This window comes from Gopherus flavomarginatus, chromosome 1 (genome assembly GCF_025201925.1).
Source record: "Gopherus flavomarginatus isolate rGopFla2 chromosome 1, rGopFla2.mat.asm, whole genome shotgun sequence".
NCBI lineage: Eukaryota > Metazoa > Chordata > Testudines > Testudinidae > Gopherus > Gopherus flavomarginatus.
In genome coordinates, this window is record NC_066617.1 from 359,239,382 (window position 1) to 359,260,050 (window position 20,669).

At 42.9% G+C, this 20,669-nt stretch overlaps 1 protein-coding gene and 1 long non-coding RNA gene across 2 annotated transcripts in view; one reads left to right on the top strand and one right to left on the bottom strand.

Moving 5' to 3' along the window:
* Window positions 1-20,669, top strand: part of LRRC32 (leucine rich repeat containing 32) — a 360,881-nt gene that overhangs the window by 142,096 nt on the left and 198,116 nt on the right. The window lies entirely within an intron of this gene.
* Window positions 14,573-16,472, bottom strand: LOC127038642 (uncharacterized). Its single transcript, XR_007770753.1, has 3 exons — window positions 15,731-16,472; window positions 15,387-15,455; window positions 14,573-14,782 (listed from the first exon to the last, which is right to left on the bottom strand). It is a non-coding gene; the product is annotated as an uncharacterized LOC127038642 (long non-coding RNA).

The following is a 20,669-nucleotide window of genomic DNA, read 5'->3' on the forward strand; positions in this document are numbered from 1 at the left end:
AGCCCTGCTCTGCAGCTCCAGCAGGTCCCATTGGCGCTTTTCCTGGCCAATGGGAGCCATGGAGATTGCGCTTGTGGTGGGCGCAGCATGTGGGGAGTCTGGAGCCTCCCCTTGCCACTCTCACCCTAGGAGCCAGAGACCTCCCAGTTGGGCTGGTGAGTGCGGCCAGGGAAGGGGGCAGGGTGTGGCGGAGTGAGTGTCTTGGAGGTGTGCAGGTGGTGCTGGGCTGTGAGGGTGTGGAGGGCGCTGGGCAGTGGGGGAAGGCTGTGTGTTTTGGGGTGCTAGGCATTGGGGGCCTGTTGGGGGTGCTGGGCAGTGGGGGAGATCTGTGTGTGTCAGGGCACTGGGCAGTGGTGGTCTGTGTGGGGCATTGTTTAGTTGTGGTGGTGGAGCTGTGGGGATGGGCACTGGGAAGAAGGGAGGAGAAATCTGTGTGTATTGGGAAACTAGCGAGTGGGGGGGTTCAGTGTGAGGGGCTGACATGTATTAAGAGTTACCAGCTGGATTGAGGACTGATAGATCTGGACAGAGTTTATATTGAATGGGCAAATGATAAATATCGCAGGGAAAAACAATAAGGTTAGTTTAGCAGTTTTTGACATTTTGACCAATAAGGAAATTAAAATGCATTTGTAATTACATATCTTATTCTCGGCTGATAATCATGTATTGATATTTTTTAGGAAAATTTTCAATTTAAAAACACAAACTTTTGTTTTTCTTATGATAGCTCCATCTAAAAACCCACATAAATTGACACAAATTGCAAATTAAAACTTTTTAAATGTATAAGCATTTTATTTGCTTGGGCACATTTGTCTCATGGCACACAAATTTGAACTCCGCTTCAAAAATGTGCACAGTAGAAATTTTTCTTTTACCTTAATTATACTATCTTAGGGGCAGGGCCGGCTCCAGGGGTTTTGCTGCCCCAAGCAGCCAAAAAAAAAAAAAAAAAAGCCATGATCGCAATCGTGATCTGCGGCAATTCAGCAGGAGGTCCTTTGCTCCGTGCAGGAGTGAGGGACCCTCCACCGAATTGCCGCCAAATACCTGAAAGTTCTGCCCCTCTCTGGAGTTGCCGCCCCAAGCACCTGCTTGATAAGCTGGTGCCTGGAGCTGGCCCTGCTTAGGGGCCTGCTATAACATATTACCAGGGTTCAATACAAAGTCATATAAAAGTTATACAAAAATGCATAATGCAGAGATTTATCTACAACTGCATTGATTGACTGCTGTGTGCAGCAATATAGTAACCCGTGGGGGGCTGAAGAGGGGTTTGATGGTGGGGCTGAGTGGGGAGGAGGTGGGTCCTATTTCACTGCTGTGATCTGGTCACCCTATGCACACTGTGTCCTTCCCTCTCTACAGGCAGGGCCAGTGCAACCATTTAGGCGACCTAGGCAGTTGCCTAGGGCACTGGGATTTGGGGGGCACCATTTTCTTCAGCAGCGACCGCAGCAGCCGGATCTTCGGCCGCCCCGGTTGCCGCCGGCATTTAGGCGGAGGGAGCTGGGGCAAGGGGGTGCGGGGAGCACCGCCTGCAGCAAGTAAGGGGCGGGTGGTGGCACGCAAGGGAACTCCCCACCCCAGCTCACCCCTGCCTCACCTCCTCCCCGCGCACACCATGGCTGCTTCACTTCTCCTGCCTCCCAGGCTTGCAGCGCCAGTCAGCTTAGGTGCCGCCAGCCTGGGAGGTGGGAGAAGTGAAGCAGCGACGGCATGCTTGGGGTGCTCGTGTGCGGAGCAGGGATGAGCTGGGGGGGGGTGTCTCAGGGCGGAGGGTGGGGGAGCTGCTGCAAGGGGGACGCCTCAAGGCAGAGGGGGGTAGCTGCCGTGGGCGGGGGCCCTCAGAGCGGAGAGGGGGAGCTGCTGCGGGGGGTGCCCTCAGGGCAGGGATGCGGGGGAGGCGCAAGCTGGAAGTTTCGCCTAGGGCACCAAACATCCTTGCAGCGGCCCTGTCTACAGGCTTCCACACACCGTCAGTGCCTTGCTAGTGTGCCATGTGCTGTGAGATAGCTCTTCTCTCTTTGTGTGTGACTGTGTGTGTTTCCCTTGCGTGTGAATTTATTCAACAAAATCTTGAGCTTCATAATGGATACTAGGAGTGAAAAGAAAAAGAGAAAAATAGAATCAGAGCACAGAGTTTTCAACATTGAATGGACGAATAAATACTTATGTACTCTTTCCACAGACAAAATACTGTGCCTCGTGTGTCGTGAAATGTTAGCCGTTCCGAAAGAATACAACCTTTGGTGGCACTTTGAAACTAAACATCGCAATCTCGCCAAATTGAACCCAAATGAAAAAATAATTAAAGCAGCCAATTTAGCGAAAAACCTTAGTGGAGAACAGCAAATTTTCAAGAAAGTGAGCACTGAGAACGACACAGTTACTAAAGGAAGTTTTCAAATTTCTAAGGAAATTGCTGCTGCTGGGAAATGCTTCACAGAAGGCGAGTTTTTTAAAAAGTGTGTTTATTGCTGTATCTGAGTTATGTCCAGAAAAGAGGGGAATATTTGAAAATGTCAGTCTATCACGCATGACTGTACAGAGAAGAATAGCTGACATTTCTACCAATCTAAGTGATCAGTTAAAGCAGAGAGTCAGTGAATTCTGCTTTTACTCCCTCGCTATGGATGAAAGCACCGATTTAAAAGACACCGCCCAACTTCTTATTTTTATTAGAGGTATTGATAAAAACTTTGAAATTACTGAAGAACTTGTTGGCATGTGCTCCATGATGGGTCGCACAACCGGAAAAGAAATCTCCAGTGAAATGATAAAGTGCATGAATGATAAATTGTGATTAGATTTCACAAATTTGGTAGCCATTTGTACTGATGGTGCTCCAGCTATGTGCAGAAAAAAATGTTGGAGCAGTTACTCTTCTTGATGAATTTATCGGGAGACAAATAACCAAACATCACTGCATGATACCTCAGCCAGTTTTGTGTAGCAAAGTCTTAAAATTTGAGCATGTCATGTCAGTGATAGTTTCCATTGTAAACTATATCCATTCTAGAGGACTAAAACATAGGACATTTTGAGCCTTTCTTGAAGGGGTAGACGCCAAGTGCAGCGACTTAATCTACCATACGGAAGTGAGGTGGTTGAGTTGAGGAAGAGCGCTCCAGCTTTTCGTTGCTTTGAAAGAGGAGGTAGCAAAATTCCTAGAAGATGGGCCAATAAAAATTCACAGAGCTTGAAAATGAGTCCTGGAATCAAGATCTTTTTTTCCTTTTGTGATATTACAGAACACCTGAATGATCTCAATGTTCAACTTCAGGGAAAAAATCAACTTATATTTCAAATGTGTGCAGCAGTGAAAGCTTTCAAAATGAAACCGAAACTTTTCAGAAGTCAGCTGTCAAAAGGTGAAATGTGTCGCTTTCCCACTTGTGCATAGCATATCCCTCAGCACAAACACACCGAGTTAGGAGAAAAATACGCAAAGCACATTAATCTTTTGATTGAAGAATTTGACAGAAGACTTACTTTGTCTAAAGAAGACGACATCCAGTTGAAGCTGATTGAAGATCCCTTTTCTGTGGATCCAGAGGAAGTGCAACTAGATTTGCAGTTGGAGATTATTGAACTTCAATGTTCAGCAGTTTACCAAAATAAGCACAGAGAAAGCAGCCTGCGGTACTTCTACAGAAGTCTGGACAATGAAAAATACAAAAATTTTATCGAAGTTGCACTGAAAACGTTCAGCATTGTTGGAAGCACTTACATATGTGAACAAACATTTTCCATCATGAACATGAATAAAAACAAGCAACGTTCTTCTCTGACTGATGACCATTTGGAAGACATTATGAAAATATCCACTTCAAATATAAGCCCCGAATACGACAAGCTTGTTGCCGAAAAGAGATGTAATATCTCTCATTCAATTTGCAAGGTAATTATGAAAAGTACAAATGTTTTCTTTCAATGGAACAGGTGTTTTTCATTTTTCCATGATTCATAATTTTTTTTTAAATTTAAAAAATTGTTTGATTTAATTGAAAAATTCTTAATAAAGTATCACTGCCCCCCACTCCCAACCTTCCTTTTTGGCCCACAACTGTTTTGGTGGGGCAGCGCTGGGGAAGGAGAGTTTGTTTCCACAGGGCTAGGCAGTGCTGGGTGTTTCCGTGGGGCCGGGGGGTTTCGGCCCTTAGCTGTTTTCTTTGGAGTAATGTGGCCCTTGCCGCTTTACAAGTTGTGCAGGCCTGTGTTATATACTGGCAGTTAATCAGAGATGTTATAGAGATCAGAAAGAAGGTTCTGGAAGGGTGGTGGGATTGGTCAGTTACACACTGGCAAAGTGTCCAAGACTTTGTTTATCAAGCAGCCAGTTTGGGGGGAAAGTTAATCTAGTTATTGTCCTGACAAAGTGACATGACATGGAAGTCCCACTTGTCAGTTGGCTTGCATGTGTGCTCTGTCAGCAGGCTGTCCAGCTCCGTGCAGACAGCTGGTTTAGCAACCTCGATAGTACTACCCAGTGTTGTTAAGTTCTAAAGACTGGAATGTTGTTTCCTTAGTAATGCTGTTCAGGCTATCCTTGGAGCCCCAATATTATTAATTATTATTATTAACAGCAGATAAGGCAGCCGCTCACTCAGCAGACCTCCATGTTACTCATAAAGAATGACCACAGGCATGGTTCTGTGACAAAGGCACACAGCCAGATTTACTGCCCTCGAGGAACAGGCCTAGCTCCCTGGCTCCATGGTTACAGGTACGCTAACATAAGTGCCCCATGGCAAGGAGTGGCTCAGTCAGCAGTGGAAATCTCTACTGTCCTAGGCCACACAAAGGATTATGGTGAAGTACCATATTTATAGCTAAAACAAACAACTAAAATACACAACTTACACACTACCTTACATATTTCATGACATATGTTTGTTACCTCCCTTTGTTCCTGAATCTTAAACAAACCATCCCTGTTCATTATTCTGTCAAACCATCTTATCTTGTGCTACATTGAGATGTATTATATATTTACATAAATATAGTGCCTAGTACACTAGCAACAACTTTGCCAAGTTCATGTATTGACAGTGAACTTATAAGTAAGGCTAAGATTTTATCACAGATATTTTTAGTAAAAGTCACAAACAGATCATGGGCAAAAAAGAAAAATTTGCAGAAACTGTGACCTGTCCATGACTTTTACTAAAATTATCCATGACAAAATGGAGATCTGTGGGTCCCCACACTGCCAGCAGTGGGGCAGCTGCACAGGAGCTAGGTGCTGTATGCAAAGGGAAACTGAGGCATGCTACCATATTGCTTTCATGGCTAAATGCCAAGATTCCTGTACTATGGACAACATTAATATCTACATTGTCTTGAAATTAATTGGGTTCCAAACATTGCCAGAGCTTGTATGGATAAAGTAGCTATGGTCTTTAGCTCTTGGAAAGATCACGAGACATACAGGAACCATGCTGCAAGAGCAGGTCAATCCACTAATGTTCTAACCAAGTTTCACCTTGAGTCTGTAAAGAGATTCAATCGTGTTATTGAACATGACTTTGATAAACCATTTCTGTTATACACTGATACAGTTTCTAATCCAATACTAGCTGTAGTAAGACAGAATCAAGAATGGGGAGCTCTTGGGATGCAGTCAGTGATGTTTGTGTCATCCCTTCCTGCATCAATTTTGTGGGGGGGGGGGCGGGGTTACGTTATTGACATGAACTATGACCATATAGATCATTGTTGCAACCAAGGTCCTATAGTGGCACCAAATCTTGTACAAAGGAGGTCATGTAAGGTGTCCATGAAAAGGTTATGATTTGCTAGTTATGATTATGCTATCTGTATGCATGTATCATTTTTGTATTTAAAGTTATAAGTATTGGCTCTATACTGTCTGTATTTCAAACTTGTGCTATGCTTCTGGGTGACACTCCAGACAATTTGGCATCAGCACTGCCTAGCCTGCTTGATGGCCCATTAAGGACCATCAGCTATACAACTGACCCATTGAGAGAAGGCAGATACATCTTGTAACTCAGCAAGGCATGCAAGAACATGCCTATGGACAGAACTCTTAAGGTTTTTCCATGCCATGTGCTGGGTAGCTTGTGTTTGGAACAAAGGAAGCACAAGCCACATGGTAAAAGGACTATAAAAGGCGACTGTATCATCTCCATTTGGTCTTCAGTCCTGCTTCTAACCTCTGGAGGAACTTCGCTACACTGAAGCGCTGAACAAAAGGACTGAGGCCATGTCTACACTACAGCATAAAATCGAAATTATTAAAACCGGTTTTATAAAATCAATTTTACACGTCCACACTAGGGCACATTAATTCAGTGGTGTGCGTCCATGGTCCTAGGCTACCATCGATTTCCGGAGCGGTGCACTCTGGGTAGCTCAGTAAAAGAATGAGACCAATAACTTCGATTTCCGTCCACACTAACCCTAAATTGATATAGTAATATCGATTTTAGGGTTACTCCTCTCGTTGGGGAGGAGTACAGAAATCGATTTTAAGAACCCTTAAAATCGATTTAAAGTGCCTTGTAGTGTGACGGGTACAGCGTTAAATCGATTTAACGCTGTTTAAATTGATTTAATGCTGTAGTGTGGACCAGGCCTGAATGACTGATCCCAGCTGTGGATGTTCTCCAGAGACTTAATTTGAGTCTGCAGCTTATTCCATCACTGCTACAAGCTTGAACCAAGAACTTTGCCATTACTGTATGGAACTGATTTCATTTCACCAATTTTAGCTCTCATCTATGTATCTTATGAATAAATCTTTAGATTTTAGATTCTAAAGGATTGGCAACAGCGTGAGTTGTAGGTAAGATCAGACTTGTATACTGACCTAGGTCTGGGGCTTGGTCCTTTGGGATCGGGAGAAATTTTCTTTTACTGGGGTATTGGTTTTCATAACCAGTCATCCCCATAACAAGTGGCACTGGTGATGGAAACTGGAGTGTCTAAGAGAACTGTTTGTACAACTTATGGTTAGCCAGTGGGGTGAGACTGAAGTCCTCTCTGTTTGGTTGGCTTGGCTTGCCTTAATAGTAAAGGAAATCCAGCTTTTGGCTGTAACTGCTCTGCTCTAAGCAATTTGTCCTGAATTGAGGCTCTCAATTGTGTCCCACCAGAGGCAGCGTCGTTATACTCAGAGGCAGAGAAAGAAAGCCGAAAAGCAACCTGAAAGCACAGTGCAGGTCTGGGACAAGCCAAGAGAGTTTCTGGAGTGGGGGCCCCGTAAGCTAAGAAATTACTGATTTTGTTTGTGGTTCCTTCTGCTTTTGGAGAAGCAGAATTTTGTACATTCCTTGTAAATAAACAAGATTTCATCAAAGAAAACACCAGACTCCATCATCAATTTCTGATACTAACTGGGCCCCAAACTGACTAGCCACTCTTGTCACAAAGCAGTCGCATAACTTTACATTGCACCTAAATAATTAATTTCCAGTGTACTGCAGTATTTTATATGGCAAATGAAAGAGGAAAGCTTAAAGGTTTGGAAGCTGGGACAGCTGGGGCTTTTGGCATTAGGGAAGGTGAGGGGGTGGTTTGGGGATGTTTTGGCTAGACTGATCAACAATGAAATAGTTGCCAATGTTGATATTTCAGGTGACATTTCTGTTGGGGAGGGAAAGAAGTGTAGGAGGGATGGGAATTCCTGGCATCCCAGCACTAGTAGGGAGTAGATTATATTTATTTATCCATGTTAACACATGCATATTTCCCTTGATCCCATATATCTTGTGTTTTTGCTCTCAGGGTAAAAATTAAGAATATGAGGAAACCACACAGACAGAGCTGGGTTCCAAATAACTGTGTTTACTAATTATATAGAGAAATAGACTTTAAAGGCCAGAAGGGACCACCAGATCATTTAGTCTGACCTCCTGCATATCACAGGCCACCATCACCACCCAACATCTGCACACTAAACCAACTGGAATTAAATCAAAGTATTACAGTGCACAAGAAACTAGACTAATATGTGCCACAGGCAGAGAATAAGAGGGACCGAGGTATACCAGTATCTAAGGCCCCCTACAATGGCAGGGAAATGAGAACATGAGATATACCCAGATAATCCTGGCAAATGACCAGCACCCTCACCTTGCAGAGAATGGTGAGAAACCCCAACAGTCCCTGCCATTCGGATCTGGGGGGAAATTCCTTCCTGATCCCACATATGGTGATCAGTTGTACCCTGAGCATGCAAACAAGAACTAGCCAGGCAACCATCAGAGACAGAGAATGCTTGGTGCCACCTCAGAGCCCTGGCCCTCCCCATCCAATGTCCCATCTCCAGATGTGGCCATCCCTGATGTTTCAGAAGGAGATTAAAAACAAAAAACAGAACACATTGGAGGGAAAACGTACCTTCCTGACCCCTGCAGGTGGCCAGCTGAAATCTTCAAGCATAAGCTTTTAGGTATATAAGACAAACTGGAAGTGAGCCCCAAGGCTACTGAGGTCTGCACCCTACCATCATGAGCAACCCTGTCATACAATCACACTCAGACATGTCCAGTTCTCTCTAAAAATCTAATTGTTTGCCCATGCAACTCCTGATGGGAGACTGTTCCAGAACTCAGCCCTTTGATGGTGAGAAACCTTGTTCTGATTTCCAGTCTGAATTTGTTCAAAGCCAGTTTATATCCATTTGTTCTTGTGCTAACATTGCCCTTTAGCTTAAATAGCTCTTCATCCTGCCTGGTATTTACCCCTCTAATATGGGTATGTGTATGATATATACGTCTACACACACACAGAGCTTAGCTACATATGTATATTACTGGTCTGTTACATTGCAGTGGCTTCTGCAATCGAAGATAAGAGGAGGCCCACTAAAGGGCTATCAAACTAAAGAACTACTACTAAATTCCTATATGTTACACCATAAGAACTGCTCCATTCTTGTAGGTGTTCTCTGCTAACATCCCCAAACTCAGGAGGTTCTCTCTGCAGGTTTAGAAATGGGCAAGTTCAATACTTTGAACCCAGGCCCTTTGATTCTTAAAATCACAGATCTCTTACTGCTCAGACAAAAGGACACAATCTACCAGCTCAAAGACAGTAGCTACTCATAAATTTCCCTATAGAATCAAGCCCAGGGGTTGGCAACCTTTCAGAAGTGGTGTGCCGAGTCTTCATTTATTCAGTCTAATTTAAGGTTTCGCGTGCCAGTAATACATTTTAATGTTTTTAAAAGGTCTCTTTCTATAAGTCTATAATATATAACTAAACTATTGTATGTAAAATAAATAAGGTTTTTAAAATGTTTAAGAAGCTTAATTTAAAATTAAATTAAAATGCAGAGCACCCCAGTGGTCAGGACCCGGGCATTGCGAGTGCCACTGAAAATCAGCTTGCATGTTGCCTTTGGCACGTGTGCCATAGGTTGTCTATCCTGGTCTAGCCACTAGAGGAGGAAAAAGCATGGGTTACACTTAACCTCCATATGAGTCTGAAATTTCCTTTCCTCTCCACTCTTCCTTGCTCCCAGCAGATGTTTGACTCTCCAGAAGAGCCTTCTAGATTGCTTTCTCCTCTAGCAGGATTGTATATCCATAATCCTAGTAATCAAAGATGGAAATGACCTATCAAGGCACTGAGCCCATCTCTGAGGCCCACAGCAAGATTGTAGATTGTTCTCTATAGAGTGCCCCCAAAGCTTTGCCCAGTCTAATTTTAAGCATCTCAAGCAATAGGGCTTCCACCACTTCTTCTGGGAGATGATTAGAGTCGAATAGATCAGAGGTTCCCAATCTTTTCTTTCTGAAGCCCCCACAACATGCTATAAAAACTCCCCAGCCCACTTCTGCCACAACAACTGTTTTCCTACATAAAAAGCCAGGACAAACATTAGTGGGTAGCAAGCAAAGCAACTGCCCGGGGCCCTATGCCACAGGTGGCCTTGTGAAGATAAGTTGCTCAGGCTTCAGTTTTACCCCTAGGAGGCAGGACCCAGGACCCCGGGCTTCAGCCCATCCGATGGGGGCTTTGGCTTTCTGATCTGGGACTGCTTGGTGGGCCCCCTTGTCATGGTATACTTCCCCAATCTGAACCTTAGAGTCCAAAAGTTGGGGTACCAGCATGAATTCCTCTAAGCTTAATTACCAGCTTAGATCTGATAAGCTGCCACCAATCAGGAATTCCAGTGCCTGATACACTCTGGTCCCCCCAAAACCTTCCCTAGGGACCCCCAAGACCCAGACCCCCTGGATCTTAACATAAGGAAAGTAAACCCCTTTCCTCACCGTTGCCTTTCCCAGCCTTCCCCTCCCTGGGTTACCCTGGAAGATTACTGTGATCCAAATCCCTTGAATCACAACACAGAGAAATTAGGTCTCCTGGAGAGAGAGACAGATTCACGCTCCGTGAATCTAAAACAAAGGGATTCCACCCTTCCCCTCCCTTCCCCTTCCCTGTTAAGTAGACTCAATTCCCTTGAGCCTCAACAAGGGGGAAAAATCACACAGGTCTTAAAAGCAAAACTTTAATAAAAAGAAAGAAAAAAAAGTAAAAGGTTTCTCTGTACTTTAGATGGTAAAAGTTACAGGGTCTGTCAGCTTATAGAAACTGGAGAAAAAGCCTCCTCCAACAGAAATACAATTTAAAATACTTTCAGCCAAATACACATTAAAACTCTACCAGCCAGAGACATATTTGCAAATAAAGAAAAACAATCAAAAAGACTAAACCGCCTTTCTACCTTTGTACTTACTAAATTTGAACAGAAGATTAGAGAGCCTGTAAATACGTGTGGTTACTCTCAGAACCCAGAGAGAACAAAGCAAAATCCCCAAAACACAAAGGCTTCCCTCCACAAGATTTGAAAGTATCTTGTCTCCTGATTGGTCCCCTGGTCAGGTATACAGGTAAAAGAGACATTAACCCTTAACTATCTGTTTATGACACTCCTGCTTGGCGGGCCCCCTGAAACCTGATTGCATTCCCCCAGGGAGCCCCAGACCCCTGGTTGAGAACAACTGTAATAGATCTCACAATTTGAAAATACTTCCTGATATTCAGCCTAATCCATTTTTCCTTGCTCGGTTTCATTCCTCAAAGATCCCATTACATTCTTCATGAGAGAAGTGGTGTCCTAACCAAATTCAGCTTGAGCAATTAAATTCTGCCTATATAAATTCATGGTAAATTCAGGGGATACAAGGATCCCTTTACTCAGCCAGTCTTGCTGTCCCATTTGTTCCTCTCTCACATCTCTCTGTGAATTTTTCCACACTGCCCCAAGTGCTCAGAATGAGCGCCCTATTCCATTACACCAAGCTGCCATCATCTCCTCATTCAAATCATTTGCACAAGAAGACAGATTACAATCGTTATGGGGGGGAGGGGAACCACCAATGAATCTTCAGTTGTGGATTTCTCAGTGCATTCTGTTTTCTACATGCCTGTCTTGAAATAACAACAACAACAATTCAACACTTGTATTAAACTGTTGCAAAATTTTGCTCTGTACCATTAAACAGTTACAGAATTTGTATAAAAACTAAGCCTGCCTCTCACAAGCAAGGAAGTGGGTGGGAGATCATTGTTTGTTTACTTCTGGAAGGCACTCAGATGCTTTTGTAATGGGCACCAGAATAAGAAACTAGGGGTAGAATGTGATGGTGGCATCATTCCTCTGTACAGTTTGTAAGGTGTACTAGGAGCTATATAAAATTATTATTTATATAATTTAGCTACAAATTCAGCTTTAAAGACGTGTTCTGTTCTCTCCATTTTTTGCTGAGTCAGATAAAGAAATGAAGAGTCTATGAGTTTAGTTTAGCAAAGTGCACCAATGTAAATAAATTTAGGAATATTTTTGTCATTAGTCGATGAAGCTGTGACATTTTCTTTTGCAAGAGATCTTGAAAATGGTCATAAGCCATTTTTGGCCCAAGCAGTAACAAAACAGAGAGATAGTTAAATTTTATTGTTCTTCACATGGAAATTTGTTTACAAGAGGATGTGGTATGTTCTGTTCTGGCTTGGTATTTAATGGCTTACCAGTTACAGTTCATGAGTAACATCTGTGTAGATGGCTTATAATTTCTGTGTAACAAGAATGGGCTTGGAAACTTGCTGAAAGGACTTCAATTGATTTCTATTTGACTTCATATAGGTTACCTGTGACAAAGTTATTTCACTCTATTTTTCTGAAACATCAAAAAAAATTGTATAAATTATCTTAGAAATTTCCTCTTGCAAAAGAACTTTTCAGGTCCAAAGACAGCAGCAAGAAAACTGTGATATCAATCCTTGATTTTTCTTTTTGTTCTGGTCAGGGTTTCTGCTGCTGAATGGCATGGCTGCAAACGCCAAAGGACAGTAATGTGGATCAGACCTTTACGCTGCTCTTCTCCAATAGGGCAGTAGCTCTAGTGAGACCTATGGTGGGGCCAGGCCCATAAATAGAAGTCAGACAAGAGACTAGCTGAATGGAGAAACAATGTTTTTCAAAAGTGAATTTTAGAAAATGAAATCTTGTGGTAACATGCTGACAGCACAGGCAGCAAGAGTGGACGCTTCCCCCACCAATGTACATCAATCTAGAGTAGAAGGGGCCATCTCTAGAAGTTATATGCGTGCTCATGGCCTATTCAGTTGTTTGGACACCCCAAATTAAAAAAACATAGTAAGAGAACCAAAAAAGTGCCACCGTGACTAAACGACAAAGTAAAAAGCAGTGAGAGACCAAAAGGCATCCTTTAAAAAGTGGAAGTTAAATCCTAGTGAGGAAAATAGAAAGGAGCTTAATCTCTGGCAAGTGAAGTGTAAAAATATAATTAGGAAGGCCAAAAAGAATTTGAAGAACAGCTAGCCAAAAACTCAAAAAGTAATAATTTTTTTTAAGTACATCAGAAGCTTGAAGCTTGCTAAACAACCACTGGGGCCACTGGATAATTGCAGGGCTGCCTAGAGGATTCAAGGAGCCTGGGGTCTTTGGCAGCAGGGGCCCCCCACTTTGCCGTAGGTCTTTGGGGCACTTCAGCAGCTGCAGGTCCCGGAGCAGAAGGACCCCTCCCCACCAAATTGCCACCGAAGACCCTGAGCGGAAGAAGCTCCAGGGGCCTGGGCCCCGCGAGAGTTCTCCAGGGCCCCCAGAGTGAGTGAAGGACCCCATTCCAGGGGCTCTGAAACACTCTCATGGGGGCCTGGGACAAATTGCCCCCTCCCCTCCCCGGGCGGCTCTGGATGATTGAAATGTTAAAGGGTAAACAGTGAGGTGGCAAAATTTGCAGATGATACAAAACTACTCAACCTAATTAAGTCCAAAGCAGATGACAAAGATAGAAAGGGATCTCACAAAACTGGATGACTGGGCAACAAAATGGCAGATGAAAATCAATGTTGATAAATACAAAGCAATGCACATTGGAAAACATAATTCCAGCTATACATATTGAATGATGGGGTCTAAATTAGCTGTTTCCACCCAAGAAAGAGATCTTGGAGTCATTGTGGATAGTTCTCTGAAAACATCCACTCAGTGTGCAATGGCAGTCAAAAAAGCTAACAGAATGTTGAGATCATTAAGAAAGGGCTAGATTATAAGACAGAAAATATCATATGGCCTTTATATAAATCCCAAATCTTGAATACTGCATGCAGATGTGGTCACCGCATCTCAAAAAAGACATATTGGAATTGGAAAAGGTACAGAAAAGGGCAACAAAAGGGCTTGGAAAAGAGATGACCAAGGAAGAATATGATTGAGGTCTATAAAATCATGACCAGTGTGGAGAAAGTGAATAAGGAAGTGTTATTTACTCCTCCTCATAACACAAGAACTAGGGGTCACCAAATGAAATTAATAGGCAGCAGGTTTAAAACAAACAAGAGGAAGTATTTTTTCCACATAATACACAGTCTACCTGTGGAACTCTTTGCCAGAGGATGTTGTGAATGCCAAGACTATAACAGGGTTCAAAAAAGAACTAGATAAGTTCATGGAGGATAGGTCCATCAATGGCTATTAGCCAGGATGGGCAGGGATGGTCTCCCAACCTCTGTTTGCCAGAAGCTGGGAATAGGCGACAGGGGATGGGTCACTTGATGATTACCTGTTCTGTGCATTCCCTCTGGGGCACCTGGCATTGGCCACTGCCGGAAGATAGAATACTGGCCTAGATGGACCTTTGGTTTGACCCAGTATGGCCATTCTTAAGTTCACCTACCTGTGCATTGGAAACCAGACTGAAACCACCTACTTATTTCATATGCAGAGAATGCCATTGAGTTGTGTCTTCCACAATAATTAAATTATTACAAGGGTTTTAACCCTCAACTCAGAGGGTTAAGCCAGGGGTCTGGTAGGAAGGAAACTGGCAACAGGATAAAGAGAATTTCAGACCCTGCAATATCTGGCAGATTGCCCTGGGTCAGCAATATTAAAATTCTTTGCCCCTGACAACTGGTGGCCTAAGGGAAATTATCTATCATTTTTATTATGGTAGCAACTCGTGGTTTGGGTTGGTGATCTTAGTCTAGTTTTAAATATAGACAGGTGTCCACATCACAAACATCACCACCACAACTAGCAAAATTAAAGAAATAAATAGGGCACGTTTTATTAAAAATCAGAAAGGTGCAAACGTTTATACAAGCCTATCTACAAATTAAGTTTCAGCCACCAGCCTTCTGGCAAGTTGACAGTCCATCCCCTTCTGCTGTACATCGATGTTCTTGCTTTACATTCTGTGATGAGGCAGCATTGCAATAGGGGGCAGGACTGACTCCCCTATGTGTTGGTATTCCATGGTGGTTGTTCTCTGGTCTGGAGAAGATTTCATATAAGAGACATGGTTAGGGAAAGAATCCTTTTATGAATGAGGGTTTACAAGAGAACAAACGAACAGTGTTAATCTAAACACACATGCTGAGCACCAGGATTGGCATGTCTGCAGCTACACTGAGCTTTTTGCCCTTCTGCTCTATGGAAGGTTTCTGTCTTCCCTGAACTTGCCTTCGGACACCTTCACTAGCTTTTGGCAGTTTTACAGCCCCCGTCATACTTCCCACCTGACACTGGAGTGGGTCATACCCGGCATGTGCCACGTGCTTGGAGCCAGAAGTGAAAGCTCCTCAGGGCTCACCCTGCAGCTGCACTGAAGGAACGAGGCAGTGGTCTGGGAACTGAGCTCAAGCAGAATGCATTAGAATCCTTTGGGGAGCATGCAGCCATTTGTCAAAACACTTCTAGGCCTGATTATACAGCAATTCAGCTAGAATATGTCTATGGTAAATCCTTGGTTCGACTTGAGATTACTGCAGCAAAACCTTCCTGGCAAATAAACTAGACAAGTTCTGGCAATGCTGGCAAGAATTGGTGCTGCTGTTAATGCATGTTACTCATATACAATGTATGAAACAAAGTTTACCAACAGAAGCAGGAGGAGAGCCTTTTCAGGAGAGCAACTGTCCAATTTCTTCTGGCTTCCTGAGCCAATCTGATGGAAACATGTTCAGAAAGTACAATAATGAGCGCAGTATAAATGTGTAGCGGGACAGGTGCTATGGACAGAGTTTCAGGACAAATTACAAACCCTTGAGTGAGTAACAAAGAGGAAATACAGGTCAGAACTAAAGGAAAAAGACCCCTGAAATCTCTAGGAGAAATACCCTCTATCTTTTCACTGTGATCTAAACAACATATCCCAGGTGTGCCCCCCTGTTTCCTCACTGTCAACTACTCCAATATCTTGGAGGGGCTCAAAAGAGTTACCATAAGAAGCTGTAGTAGAAGTGGCTTCTCAGTGAGGAGGACTGTCTGCGTGGTGCAGGCCAGTTCATCTGCTCAAAGATGGCAAAGATCTCTCTACCAATGGAGGGTTCTTCGTCAAACAGCAAATAGGCAAGAGCTGAAACAAAGAGCACAAATAGAGGTCAGGAGACCCAAAGAAATGGGTCATTGCCCCAGATATTGTAGGGGATCATGCATCTTCACCATCAAATATCTTGGGCTATCCAGAAGCCTCCATATGTTCCTATGATCAATGTTACCACCTAGAGGGATCCCACAGGGGATTTACACATAGAGGGGTGTCTTCTCATTTTGCCCTATCCAGGCTTTATACTCTTTCTAAAAGTCACATTGTTATTATTGCACAGGGGACAGTGAAAGAGAATGAATATTTGTCTGGGGTGGATTGATCTGAAATATTTCCACTCCCTGCCCCTCATTGCAGACTCCCAGGCATGCAACAATAAAAAGCATATGCAGATGAGCACACAGACATGCCTCCACTCAGATAAACATAGACACTCAAAGAAGTTCACTCACCAACTCCAGAAATACTATTACAAAAGAAACTGGGGAGGGGGGAAATACCAGAAGTTCCATCTCTTGCAAACAGAAGAATCTCTATGAGTCATCATCAAGATTTACATATTGGACCTGCAAATTAGACCTACGAGAGGCCTCTATCACTAAGCAAAAGGAATATCTGACCCTATATGGCCCATGATCACTAAAAGGGACCTGACATACATTGCTTGTGGGCTACACAAATATTTGCTAGAAACAGAATCATGGGAATAATCCTAGGTTCAGTTCCTGGCATTGGGAGGAGAATGTAGTCTACAGCAGCGGTTACTGAAGTTGTTACAGGGTGGGTAGCCAAGCACATACCTTTGACATAGTCAGGCTGTCTTTTATATTGAATGAGTAAATGAGAGCTACAGTTTGCCATTTTGGGGACTTGATCTCTATTCCAGGCAGCACCAGAAGTGACTTTATATGACTTCTTTTCACAATGACCCTCCTCCAGCCTTCCCTTGGGAAATGCACATGAACACTTGCTCTTAAATTCCCACCACTACTGGGAAAGGTATGGGTGCTGAAAGAGGTTGCAAACACATACGGGAAGTGTAGGATGCTCACAATCCTATGAGGGTGCCTGCACAGCTCCAGTGGGGTGAGGACGAGAGGAGGGATTAGTCAGGGGCCACTGGTAGATGGAGATGGGGAAGGTGTTTAGAAATCCCAGTTTCAGCTCAGGACTAAGAGCACCTCCTACACTGGGCTGATCACACATTGCTGGAGGCCTGGCTTTATCCATAGGAGGGGGCCCCAGAACACAACTGGAGCCCGAGCCCTGGAGGCACTCTGATTTGCACCCTCCTGTGCATGGTCCCTACAATGCTGTTTGTACTTCAGGTTTCTCCTGGCTTATTAAAAAAAACTTATTATTTAAAAACAACTTTTCATAATTCCTGATTAGACAGGACTGCTCTGCTCTTTAGCCCCTTGCTATCCATTCGGGAGATCCCAGGTGCACGTGTATGGATGTTTCCAGCCTTTATTGAAGTCAGCAGAGATTCACCAGTGACTAATTTGACTCAAACAAATGAAACATTCTGATATGAAGAAGTGGACGTGGACTTGCTCCTCTACCCCTTTAACTAGAACAAAGAGATAGATGAGCTAGAAAAGAATATCACTTCTGGACTATAACAAGCTTGCAGGCTAGAACAAGGTTTCCCTCGCCATCCTTTTTATCAGGGCAACAATGACGTAAAAACCAGGAGATAGTTGGTTTTGTTCACTGGTGCCAGAACAGGAAAATCTAACGTCAGCTTCTATCAGCACTTCTGCTGTTCTTACCTGTTTCTTTACATGATTTCTGGGCTCCTTAACGCCCGAGGTTAACATTGCTGTAGCTGTTTGTACAGCAGTTGTATCTATTAGAGCAGTAGCTATTCCTCAGAACCCTGAAAGAAGCATTTTTGAGAACATGTGCACCGTAAAACTTATACAAAAAAGGGTCTAGTCAAAAGCCAAGTGTTCAGAGGTAAGTTTCATGCCCCAGGCTATGTTATTAAACTCTCAAAGCAGGAGCTAGGTTTCCCTTAGTCTTTTGTAAGAAAGTTCTTTACATGATTTAAATTGTGTTCGGAGAGGACCCAGAACATGCAGTATGCAGAGCCTTGAGCATTCAGGATGGACTTGGTATAGAGAAGCCAGAGGATGCAGAGGGTGGGGTGACCAAGTACTGTGGTGAATCTGCTGAACAACAGAGTCACTATTCTCTCAGCAAGGAGAGTGGAAAAGCAGATCATGTCCCATATCCTTGAAGAAAGGGAGCCAGAAACCCTTTAGAAAGGTCTGTCCCCAGACGGGAATTCTCTCCTAGGAATTCTACAACAGTTGGAAGCAGCCTGAGCAGTGAGAGGTGTGGCCAGGAAAACCCAGCAGGGGAGTGGGCCATTAGTAGCGGAAGCTGAACCTGTGGAGAAGTAGCTGACTGGGGACAAAGGACACTAAAGCCAGAGCAACCTAGAAAGGAGCCTGAAACATGAACACAGCAGCTACTTTTCCTAGAAGGGCCATAACGTCTAATAAAGCTTGTGCAGCCAAGATGTTCAGACGCAATGAATTAGCCTGGGGTAAGAGTCTGATCTGAGCAGGTGTTTGGAACATAGCAAAGCGGCAGCTATATTCACCAGAAACAGAGGTAGACCACACAATGAGGATTGTGGGGTGTGTGGTCTGTGGTCTGTGCCTCCAGGGAAAGCAGCCTGCAAGCAGGTATAAGGTAGCGGGCTACATATGGATAAGATGATGTAAATGCAGCAGCAGAGAGGTCCCCAACAAGATCACTCATTACAAGATTGAATCCTAGGCAGGGAGACTTCAAGGCCAATACCTAACTGCTCTCTGATAGAAGGATTCATAAGAAGAGGCACCCTAAGTACTAGGCCCAAGGCACCTCTCTGGTGGACTGCCACGAGGTGCCAAGATAAGAATGTCTGTGTTTATCTTTTATCATTACTCAGACATTTTTTGCTGTAGTGAGCCAAAGATCAGAGAAGTGTTCTTACATTACCAGGACTTTAAAAATATATTTTAGAAAAATATCACACCATGTGACTCAGTAAAACCAATCAAAACTGGCCATGGAAAAGAGACCCAACGTGAACAAAAAACCAAAAAGATTGTATTGACAAAAATGGAAAATTGAGAAAAATCAAGCTATTTTCATAAAACTTTCCATTTTCCAAAAATGGCCAAGTTTTGGCCAAAAAAAAAATCAAATGATTTTGAACAAACAGAAAAACCCTACTTGAAGCAGTTAGCTTCCCACTGAAAAATGAGGACACTGCTGGACCACTGGTTATAATGCCTTAGAATTATAGGACTGGAAGGGACCTCAAGAGGTCATCTAGTCCAGTTCCCTACACTCATGGCAGGACTAAGTATTATCTAGACTAGCCTTATAAGCTTTAACAATGATTCAGAGCCAAATTGATACTGTTTTTAATAATACTTTAAAAACTCTCAGCTATCACCTATCCCCCCCCAATCCAATGATCCCAAGATATTCATCTCCCTAGAAACCATTTGTTAATTAAGACCCAACAAATCCTTGGGTTATCCAAATTGACCTCAATGTGATATATTTGTCATTTAATTATTACCCCTTATTTACAGAGATTTTCAGTAACTTTTGAGCCCCAGTTGAATTCTACTGTACAAGTAAAATTATGAGACTGCTGAATGTTTTTATTAAAATATTACATCTGCCATTTCCTTACATTTGCTGCTCACTATGTCACCTCTAGCTGCTTATAAATTTCTTCTCATATTGGTTTTAATACTTTTTCATAGATTTAAGGCCAAAAGGTTCCATTATGATCATCTAATCTTACCTTTGGTACGACACAAGTCACTGAATTTCACTCAGTAATTCCTGTACTTGTGGTTAAACTACAGCATAGCTTTTAGAAAGACACCCAATCTCCATTTAAAGATGCCAAGCAATAGAGAATTTATCATTTTCCAGGGTAACCTATTCTAAAAGTTACTCTCAATCTTATTTCCAATTTGAATTTTTCTAATTTAAATTTCCAGCCTTTGAATCTTATGTCTATCTGCTTGATTAAAGGGTCCCGAATACCAGTTATCTTCTCCTTGTAGACCATGACATCACATCACCTCTTTCTAAACATTCTCTTTTGGTACACTAAACATATCTAGCTCTTGTGAGGCACATTTTCCATTTTAAGGAACAAAGTTGGACTTACAGTTGATCTGTCAGTTATTATAGGTAAGAGATCAGTACCACATTGGCTTTTTTGAATTTGGTATTTTCTTCTTTCAATGATTTAAAATAAATCTCTGAGAACATTAATTCCTTCTTCAAAGCACCTCAGCACACTAGAAAAAAATTGGTAATCTACCTAATTAAAAAAAAATTAAAATTGAACTAGAAATGTTTGAGTACTATACAGGGAATACGCTGTTCAACCAAATAAGTTTGTATTTTGTATTCAACTACTGAATGTTATTTTATCAATGCAGTCAATACTTATTCAATAACATGACTTTTCTGGTAGTTGGGCTGTCTACACTACTGTGGTAAAATCGATTTAAGTTACGTAACTTCAGTTACATGGATAACATAACTGAAGTAGACTAGTTAGATCCACTTACCACAGTGTCTACACTGCGCTATGGCAACAGGAGAGCGTCTCCGGTCAACTTCCCTTATGCTTCTCGGGGAGTTGGAGTACACAAATCAATGGGAGAGTACTCTTCCATCGATTTAGTGTGTCTTCACCAGATCCAATTAATCAACAATCACTGCATCGATTACAGCAGTGCCATTCTACTGCAAGTGTAAGCATGGCCTAGCTGCAGCTTTAGCTGTCTTCCGCATCAT